Here is a 10395-nt window from a genome sequence, read left to right as displayed (position 1 = left end):
GAGTCCCCTCGTTATCTCAATGGCACTCCCACTCTCATCTATCTGCGCATCACCCCTACAGCACCCAAGCCATGTTTCTGCATAGGTGCTCACTATAAATACATCATCAGCACAATAGTTACGTCAGCGCCTGGTAAATATGGATAATTCAGAAGCATGGTATTTTATGTGTGGTTTAAAGCTTTCAGTGCAACTAAAGTGGAAGCCTGCAAATCATAGGAAAAGAAATGCATTATAGGCAATCAGTATCGTGGAAAATTGGAAGGGGTGTGCCAGTGAGCATAAATCCAAATGGTGTAGATTATGATCTAATATGTGGGTGTTATGATGACATGGACCCCATTTGTTTTATGGGAGATGGATGGATGGATGGAAATGTTAGTGGAAATATAATAACGATGAAAAAGAGACGGTGGAAAGGAAGAAGTAAAAAAACAAACAGCACGAGATAGAGACACAAAATGTAGCATGGGAGCTCCCGGGATATTCTGAAATTGTCAAAACAAACAGCTAATTGAGACTACAGCCAAAGGTTCGCAAGCATTAGGTGTGTGTGTGTATGTGTGTGTGTGTGTGTGTGTTTTGAGTCTCAGAGAGAGTGGGTGAAAGAGACAAAGAGAGAAATTCAGAGAGGAAGAGAGACGGTGAAGAGAGTACACAGACCACTTTGGGGGGAAACACATCTCCATCTCATGTATATGCTAAAGCCTTCTGCTCTATTTGCATGACAAGATGAAACCTCTACAAATTCTGCCCTGCTAATTCCTGTATATATTACATCCTACCCAAACTGCATTCTGACTGTCATCTTCTCATGTAGCAGTCCCCTTTTTGTCAAAGATGATGTGATTCTGCCCCTTCCCATTGTTGAGAATAATCCTATTTCCCTGAGACAAAAGGCTCATCTTTCATATCAATGCCAGTGGTAAATTAGTCTGAGGCCCAGACATGGAAAATGGACATGATAGCCCATATTTATAGGTGAATTGGGTTATGTGGCTGGCAAACACAAATGGAAGAAAACCACTGGTATTCTCTCTGGAACGTTCCCAGCAAATCAGACGACAGCAGCCAAGCAGTGTGTACATTAAACAGTGGAGCGGCTGGGAGCGTATGGGTTTGGAACCCCTGGGACATTGTGCATAATTGAAAAAGTCATTACAAAAACAGCTGCATATTGTAATGTGTCAAAATAGAGCACCAGCAAATCGGTGCTTCTTCACTTTGACTGACTGCTTTTATGTATTTCCCTCAACACACAACCACAGTGCCTCACATTGTGTTTTTAAAAAAAAATGTAATAAAAAAAAACAACTCTTTTTCTCTTACTCTTTCCTGCAGCATGGCCTCTCCCAAATAGCGCTTAGCCACAAATTGAGTTCAATGCTCTCCTGAGAGCACGCATTTGTAAATGTTTGAGCTGTGAAACGTGAAACATAATTGCACAACAGAAATCGGGTGGGAGACAAATATTGCTTTGTTGAAACAAGGGGAAAGTGGCAGCTACAGCTGGACTTTGCGACCATGTCGGCATTGTTCCTTCAAATGAAGTGATAACAAAGGCTGGTTGCAGCACATTAGACTGCATTATACTGTATGAATAGCTTGCTATTTGTGAAAGAGAACATAAGGCATTGTTGCACAAACCCAGGGCTCTATATGTAGTACCGTTTTAAAAGGAGAGGGCCCCTTATTACACAATACTATTCTAACCTTATATAGACAACTATATCTGAGAGACTTTCCTCTATGAAGCCTCTGCTCTCTGATCTTTGCTCAGGTTGTGCTCAGCAGAAATGCTTTTAAACTATGCCAATGAATTCATAGCATCTCTTCTCAACAAAGGTCAGCCTTAAAATGGCTCTCTGAGAAAGTCTGCAGGGAGCCGGATTATTTGCTCTCAGTTTCGCAGGGCACTGTTAATCAACACAGCATGGTGTCTTGGTGTGCGTTTGTCCATCCGTCCGTCTGTGTGTGTGTGCACGTGTGCGTGTGTGAGTGTTAACTTGAGTGTAGGAGTAAAACTCAAGACTACCACATTTTGATCTCAGTAGTAAGACAGAAAAGATTCTGCTTCCCAGATCTGTTCTGAAGGCTCCACGTTGTATTTCCCCTTTAACCTCTCCTCCATCTGCCTCTTCCCCTCTCATCCCTTGTGGATATATTTTGAGGAAACTACAAAATACCCGTCATATACGAGAACAGATTTAATGTCAGACTTCTGCTTTCTTTTATGTAATTCTTTCATTCTTGAATTTATTGAGACTTTCAGCGGGGCATTGGTGGTGGGCGGAAAAACAGATGCAGAATGTGAAAAATGAGACAGAAAGAAACGGCTATGCATGGGCAGCAGAGAGGTAGACAGCAGCGGGGAAAGGGCCTGGCTGTGAATACTGATGGGATAATCATTTGTGTTTCGATTGTGCATGAAAAAGCCAGTCAGCATTGGTCTGGAGAGCAGAAAAAAAAAGAAAAAGAATAAATGGGAGCCAAGCTTCAAGAAGGACGACATCCGGCGTGGTCTCTCGTTCTCTCCTGTTTGCGTTTTTCGGGTTGTTGTTTGTTTCTGGGGGGAAATTACTGAGCCCATGGGGGAGTTAACTGAGGGAAATACAGACATCAATCTCTCATAACATGCAAGAGAAATAGAAACACATCAAAGTAGTGCTCTCAACATGATGTGATGCTTAAAATCCAAGTCCTTCCTTTAGAAATGCATGGGAAACAGTTCTCAAACCTTGTCCCCATTTTATAAAACATGTCACAAGTCAATCAAGCTCAGCGAACGGATGTTTACATTCTGGCTATCAGTCATCATTGTTCATCATCAAGATCCTGACAGTTAGAGAAATCTATTTCTTAATGCCATGAAAACTGTCACTGAACATATTTCCATGAATATCTCTGCTGTCAGAAAGGTCTTTGATTGAGCAGGTGGCAAGCTGCTGTGTAATAGTCCTCAACATTTAGCTCCCTGCTGAGTTATGATCATAGCTGGCTCCTCCAGACTGTGTGTGTGTGTGTGTGTGTGTGTGTGTGTGTGTGTGTTGCCTCTCCACATGGAGTCTGTCCAGGGTTCAACAGTAGTCAGTTCTCACCGGGTTTCAGCTCTCCTGAGGGGATTAAGTGATAAACAGCCAAGATTATTCTGGAACTGCCCACCCCCTCTCCTCTCCTCTCCTCTCCTCTCCTCTCCTCTCCTCTCCTCTCCTCTCCTCTCCTCTCCTCCTCCTGCCCACTGTTTCGTCCTTTTTCCTAATTCAATTTCCTGTCTTCATCTCCTCTCCTTTACTTTCCTCTTCTTCTCAACTTCTTTCCTGTTCCTTTCTCTCTTCTTTCCTATGTGTTTTCCTTTTCTCTCCTCCTCTCCTTCCCTTTTCCTTTTCTCTCCTTTCTATCTAATTACCTTTAGCCTTATTTTTACGCTCCTCATTTCTTCTCTTCTCATCTTATCTCCTTATATTTACACCCCTCCTATCCTTAACCCTTCCCTCTGATTTCTTTACTTTTCCCTTTCTGTCACTCTTCTGCTCTTCCCACCTTTCTAACGCCTTATTACCTGCCTTGTTCTTGTCTCTCTTTTCCTCCTGTCTTATAATTTTCAGTTTTTCTCCTTTCCTTTCATTTCCTTTCATTTCCTTACATTACTCATTCTCTTCATCCTCTCTCCTCCTCCTTGTCCTCCTCTTGCATCTGGCGACCTCTCCTCCCTTGTGACTGTTTGACTAAGTGGGAACTTGTAGCAGAAATATGAAAACAACAAGCCAGACACAAGGCAGGGGGATGTGACTGCTGCCTGGAGATAAGAGACAAACTGCAAACGATTTTTGGAGTCCCTCCTCTTCAAACACACACACACACACACACACACACACACACACACACACACACACACACACACACACCCTCGACCCTTGTCTCCCACACATATGGTAGCAGGCAGGTAATCACTGCTACGTTTCGGTGGACAGGTATTATAGTATTACCAGAGGGGGATTCAATTGTAGGGACCTTGTGTGTAATTTCAGGGACCTCCCATAGGTGTTGGATCCTTACTCCCATTACAGTGTTATTTTGCAGGCGGATGATGAACTTTCACTTTTCATTCGGATGTGACACTGGGGAGATGCAATACAAACAGGAACATTCACAAACAGTACAATTAATATTGCAGCACTTCGCCGTGCTAAATCTGCTGCTGTGGAAAAATAAATGCAGCTCTCTGGATCCAAGCATTGGAAGGCTACAAACGACAGCCCAAAAAAGATGGAACAAACAGGAAAATAGACTTTTTCTTGTTGTCTGGAGCAGACATAGGTTTGTTGGTTGTAAACAAAAAGCAAATGAACATAGGTGGTTTAAGGGAGTATGGAGGTATGGCCTCCAGACATGGGGCCTGCGGCGATATTTGATCAGAGAGAGATTACAACGTTTACTCAGAGGAAGGTCTGTCCATCATAAAACAAAGATAATAAGAGAGACAGGGACATGAGCTGAACCCCATCACTGACAGTAATGTGTAGTAGTGTGTGTGTGTGTCTAATTCAACTGGTGTTGAAGCAATAAAAAAAAGTCCCTCTTAAAAGAACACATTTTATACCCTTGTACCCCTTAAGAGTACCCTTTTTTATAATTGCTTTATTTCTCTCTCTGTGGTTCTTGCTGCTTGTGTCTGTCAGTGTTACCATGGCTATAACTGACTTTCTTTAAATGGGTTTTGGTTTTCAATTTGAATCTGTTGTGTGGTTTTTACCTAATTTTATTAGTGTTGCTATATAATCCCATAACTCTGTGAAGTAAGCCGTTTATTAAGAAAATCTGTCAAGTACTGAATTGAGTATTCATGAAATGTGCACTTTCACTCTACAAACTGAAACACCATTAAAGGAATAACAAGCAGACGGTTTGAACAGGGGTGAAGATGAACTGCAGCAGCTATACTGAGGTTTTGACTTTTTAAAAACTTAACACTTTAAGTGAGAAGACATGATTCATTTCTGTGCTACTTCAGACAGGAGATAGAATAGGCAAGGGAAATGTATTTGAATAGCACACTATCATCTGAACAGAATGATTTTTTGACCCTGTAATTTTTTACCTTGATTATTTAGTTAAATTCTACAAAAAAATTATATTTAAGTGCTTTTACTTTAAAACGTCGTCTTCTATTTAATCTGCTACTTGGTGTTTGTTTGTAATTATGTGTCGTCATTTCCATATGTAAATCTGATCGTTCACACCAAGTAATATTAGCTAAACTACTGTACTGACTGCACAACCTGACACAAGAAAGTAAAATTTACTTGGGTGATGGGACTGAACCTGGCAACCTTGTACGCGCTCAACGAATGACGTCAGAGGAGAGTTTTTCGTTTTCCCCTTCAGAGTCACCTAAACAACAGGACCTGGCCTGGGACCACAGACTTGAACTGCGGCTGGTTTTGTCGTTCATTTGATGAGGAAATTCATGGATGCGAAGCCACGGAGGTAGGTTGCATAATTAACTTTGTACATTCCTATTGTTTCGTCGGTTAAAGTCAGTGTTTGTGTACTGAATACTTAACATTAGCATTAGCTGTTTAGTTTACCCTGCTAGCTAGCGGCACATGTGCTGCTCTTTGCGACCCTGCCCTCTGTCTGTATTTTCTTATTTTCTCGTGAGTTGCTTTACTTCGGGGATTCCGGGCTTTAGCATGGTTGGCAGTGGTGTGTAGCCCCCAACCAATACAACAAGCTGGTTGTGAGGGCGGGACGCTGCAAAGATGCAGCGACCCATGGTTACAAACCTTCCTGCAAATTTTGCGTTTAAACTTATCTTGTAGGATTTTACCTTCAAGTTACACCCTTCTCAACTTGTCTTGTTAAAATAATGTTGCAGAATGGCTAACACTCTGTTTCCATTTGTATTGTGCAGTTACAAATTGTTTTCTGCTCTAAATTCACTTCTGTCTAACAGCAACATGTTGAAGGCAGAAGAGATGTCAGCATCCACTGCTTGATGGAGTTACTTGGAGAGTCTGGAGAGGAACTTATTAAAGACCACCAGGTAAATTTTGAAAATTTGGGATTTTCTGATATTTATTCTGACCAAAATGAACTTGTCTTTTTTCCAACCTAATAATCCAATTTTAATATTTATATACTAATATTTTACAGGTAAGTAGTCACGAACATACAGTACCAGTTAAACGTTGTATGCTGTAAATTAATCAAAATCATTAGATAAGTAAATACTTACCCAGCATTTATCCAGTGTCTTGCTCTGAGCATCTTACTTCTGTTGTTTAATTTATGTGTAGACTATTGATTGGCCACTTCTACCCAGTAAGTCACCTACTGCATATACAGGAACTTTAGAAAATATGTGTAGTACATTGACTTCTGAGCACTGATTCATGTTTTTGACAGGATGTCAGCAAAGAAACCATCAAAGAGGACTCTGCTTATCATGTCTTTGTTGTGGAAATTCAGCACAAGAAGGCCACATCCCTGCCCGTGTGTCGATCATCATCTGGGGAAAAGAGGTTCTTGGTGACTGTAAAAGTGCAGCATTGGCTGCTCATGGACTTTATCCACACAGTGAACTGGAGTCACGAACCAAAGTTTCAGAAGCTCTTTCTTGAGCTTGATGTTGTGAAGCTGTCTCCTAAAGTCCAGTCTTTGCACAACAAACTTCTAGCGTAAATGTTTCCACTCAAGATTCTCAACCAACTTCATTGTGTTTAAATCTTTGAAAATGTTTTGTCTTTTAATGACAGTTGTTAAAACATTTGACAGTACTGGGAGCAGAACTAACTTATGAATGTACACATTATTTTTTATTATTATTTCATGTTTAGTAGAAGCCTTATGGTAATACAGTCTTATTGACTAAAAAGTAGCCCATAGTGAAAATGCAACAAATCCATATTATAATAGTGTTGTAGGGTAGTGGTAGATAGAAAAAATATTTTGTAAAAAATTACAAAGAATTTGAACTGGAAATTGTTACTGGGCTTTTTTTTTTTTTTTTTTAAGTAAATGCCATTCCAAATTTCTTTGAGTGCACAGAGGTCATTCAATGTGCTTGTTCACTAATAGACTAATAGATATCTGCCTGATTATCATTTACATTTACTCAAGTACTTAAGAACTGAGCTTCAGAAGGAAATTTTGTAATTCACTCTACTTATCAGATTGCTGTGGTGACTATAGAGATCATACTAAAGTCTGAACATTTAGGTTTACTTAAGTATCAGCAAAAAAACACAAAAAAATTAAAGTTCCTCTCCAGATATTGTTTTAAACTATGTAAAAATATTCTGCCATGAGTAATATTTTGTTTAACTTGGTTTTCCCAAATAAAAAGTGAAAAAAAAATGGAAAACTTGCGACTGGGAGCATGTCTGTGATTGCTTCTTCATTGAGAAATCCTTGATCAGGCCACCAATGCTGGTGCTAGGGTAACAGGTGAAGGAGCAGTGCGCATCAAGATGGTTAAGAGAGGAAACATTGGAGAATCAACTGCACATGTTTGAGCCTCAGACTCAGGAGTTTTTGAGGAGTGAGGAATTCTGGTGACTAAAGACGTATCAGAATGGAAACTGTAGTTATTTGTTTATTTTGTTTGCTAGCTTGTAACTGGCTGTGGCTAACACAGTGTTAGCGGCTGTGCTAATCCAAACTCTCTCTCTGTACCAACATGGTTTCAGTAACTGGTGAAAGAGCAGTGCGTATCAAGATTGTTGTGTTAGAAGAAACATCAGAAAGACGCAGCCACATGTTTGCGGTTCAGTTGGACCAAGACTCGACAACTTGCAGGCGTATCAGTTTTTGTGTTCACACTTGCTGCTTTGCTGCTGCTGCCAGCTCTATCTCTCTACATAGAGTTTGTCTACCAATTCCTCTTCAACTGTTAAATGCTCCACTATAGTCTCTGAATTTGTCTGTCTGCTGTTTGGTGGTCAGCAGGTTGTGTACAGTGGGTTTATCAAAGCTTTTTCCACCTGCCTCCTGCAGCTGAAAACAACACTATGAGAGCTGTGAGAGTAAAACAAAACAAAGTGGTGAGCTGGAAAACCAAGAATAATGAGCTAGAAAATGCTATAAAGCGAAATAGAGGGTCTGAAAACGTCTTTCACCACTTTTGATTTGGTATTCCAAATAATTGTAGCTTGTTAACGATCTAACCATCCCTATTTTGTAAAAAGATTTGCATCTGATTTGTTATTTAGTAGAAAACGTAGGAGCAAATTTTGTAGCAGCTCTGTTTGTTTAACTGAACATTTTTCCATTTCAGAGTGACACTCCAATCAGAGGACATGAAAAGGTCTAAAACACTTCTTTACACTTTACAATTTTTTCTTGACATCTGTATATTGCAGTAGTTATGTGCTGCTTGTGTACAGCGCGGTTTTCTCTGGACCTCCATGAATTCACAGATGGTGGTTGCTTTTGAGATGCAAATGCAACTCTGACATAAACCTCAGGGTTAACTGTGCCAAAAATGGCCACTGTAAAGTTTAATGCATCATTTTATTTATTTATTGTTTTATTATTTATTTACTTGTGTATAAGATCCTGTTATAGGTTTGTCAAGTTACTATCCGTAATGAGTCTGTAATATGATAAAACACAGTGAATGCAACAGTGTCGGCAGTGCTGTGTGTTCTGAGCTGGCATGAACACCTTGTGCCAACATCTAATACTCCAAACGCTATAATGGACTTTATTTTTATTGATGGCAGTAATTTGGTGGTTATGGTTATAGTGTTTTTAGGCCACAAACATGTTCAGTGCAAACCAAACCCCAGGGTCTGTTCTCAATTTAGACATTATCATTAAACACTGTCTGGTCTGTGCTGTGAATCCACATTACATCAGACTCTACCTATCTGCTCTATTCTGTTTTTCTCCCAAAGATGAGTAAATATCTAATTTGCACAAATGGTTTCATCTTATAAGACTTCGGCCTTTGCAATATCCGCTTGCCACTTGATACATTGTATTTCATTCATCCCCCCAATGGGAGATTTTTCCTGGTTAGTGTTTGCTCCTAGCATTAGCAGCCCCCTTCCCTAACCCCACTCCACCAAATCTCGCCAATGTGAACAGAGTAGATACTAATAAAACACCTTGTTATGTAAAAAAGCAACAGCCACATGAGTCACTCCAATGCTTTCCTCCTAAATGGAAAAGTTGTCATGACGCACAGAGATTGAGAGAGAATGAGAGGGAGGCAATCCTCCCATAGCTTTACACAGATCGTTGCGTTCTTTTAATGAGATAAGAGGCTGTTTTATCAATTTGTGGCTTTTCCATTTTGACAGATAAATGAAGTATGACAGTATTTCTGAGTCCTGGACTGCCTGAACACAGGTAACAGCTCTTTGTTTATCTGTAAAACTGTTGCTGAAGTGTCAAGTCAAATTTTATTTATATAACCCAATATCACAAATTTGCCAGAGGGTGTGTGACCCATGATGACACCCTCTGACCTTAGATAGGTTGGTGCTTGGGTTGGATCATGTTGATTACATATGTAAATGTAGTCCTGGAATACACATGCAGCATGCTTTCTCGTGCACCCAGAATGACAGGCATACAGACAGGGCTGGTAAAAACTTAATGGGTTGATTTCACAGTCCCCTGGCCCACCGACGCAGTGGCCCACTGTGATTTGTCCCGCTATGCCCAATGGCCAACACACCACTGGACCTGAGCCAGACAACCTCCTCTCACCATGAAGACCTGGAAAGAGGACAGACTACATCAAACATACAAGATGCAAAGCCAAAACCAAAAGCATGATGATATCTAGGAGAAGAAAGCAAACACGCTGAGGAGGAGAGAGAAAGAGGAGTCTAGGATTCCTAGAAGATGAAAATCCTGGTCTAAAACATCAATTTAGGCACCAACTTTAGCAAGTGCAGTTTCACTTGAGTGACAGGCTGTAAAAAGCACATTGAAAATGGTCAAAAAGATTACTGTTATGTGGGCTGCAAGATCATCTATTTTACTGCTGAAAGAGTCTCTAAAATCATGAGACGTAAAGGATGACCAGCTTAGAGACAACTGCTTTTAAATAGGTTTGGCTACAGTGTCAAAAACAAATCTAGGATTATGTTGATTGTTACTGATCAAGTAAGAGAAATATGCTGCTCTAGCAGTAGACAGAGCACACATGTAAGTCAGTACACACTCGTGCCACTGGAGGTAGAAGACTATCAGTTTACTCTTTCGCCATTTGCGACCATCTAGTTTTGGTGATAAGAGGTGCAACTGAATCAGACTAAACAGAGACTAAACAGAGCTGTGTTGAAGACACTGGCTCAGTTTTCAGTAGTGCCTGTCGCTGCAGTGAATGGAACCAGGACCACTGGTAATCACTCGCCAAGAGCAGGTTGTATGTCTGTT

The 10395-nt window shown here is 40.5% G+C and overlaps 1 long non-coding RNA gene across 1 annotated transcript; it reads left to right on the top strand.

Moving 5' to 3' along the window:
* Positions 1 to 5192: 5192 nt before the first annotated feature.
* Positions 5193 to 7360, top strand: LOC147818063 (uncharacterized). Its single transcript, XR_015438354.1, has 3 exons — positions 5193 to 5487; positions 5957 to 6046; positions 6409 to 7360. It is a non-coding gene; the product is annotated as an uncharacterized LOC147818063 (long non-coding RNA).
* The last annotated feature ends 3035 nt before the right edge of the window (positions 7361 to 10395 follow it).

Source organism: Seriola lalandi, unplaced genomic scaffold (assembly GCF_002814215.2).
Source record: "Seriola lalandi dorsalis isolate HSWRI2012SDOR001 ecotype SW California unplaced genomic scaffold, Sedor1 jcf7180002054742, whole genome shotgun sequence".
Classification (NCBI taxonomy): Eukaryota; Metazoa; Chordata; class Actinopteri; order Carangiformes; family Carangidae; genus Seriola; species Seriola lalandi.
Note: the sequence above shows the minus strand (reverse complement) of the source record. Positions and strands in the feature narration are given on the sequence as shown.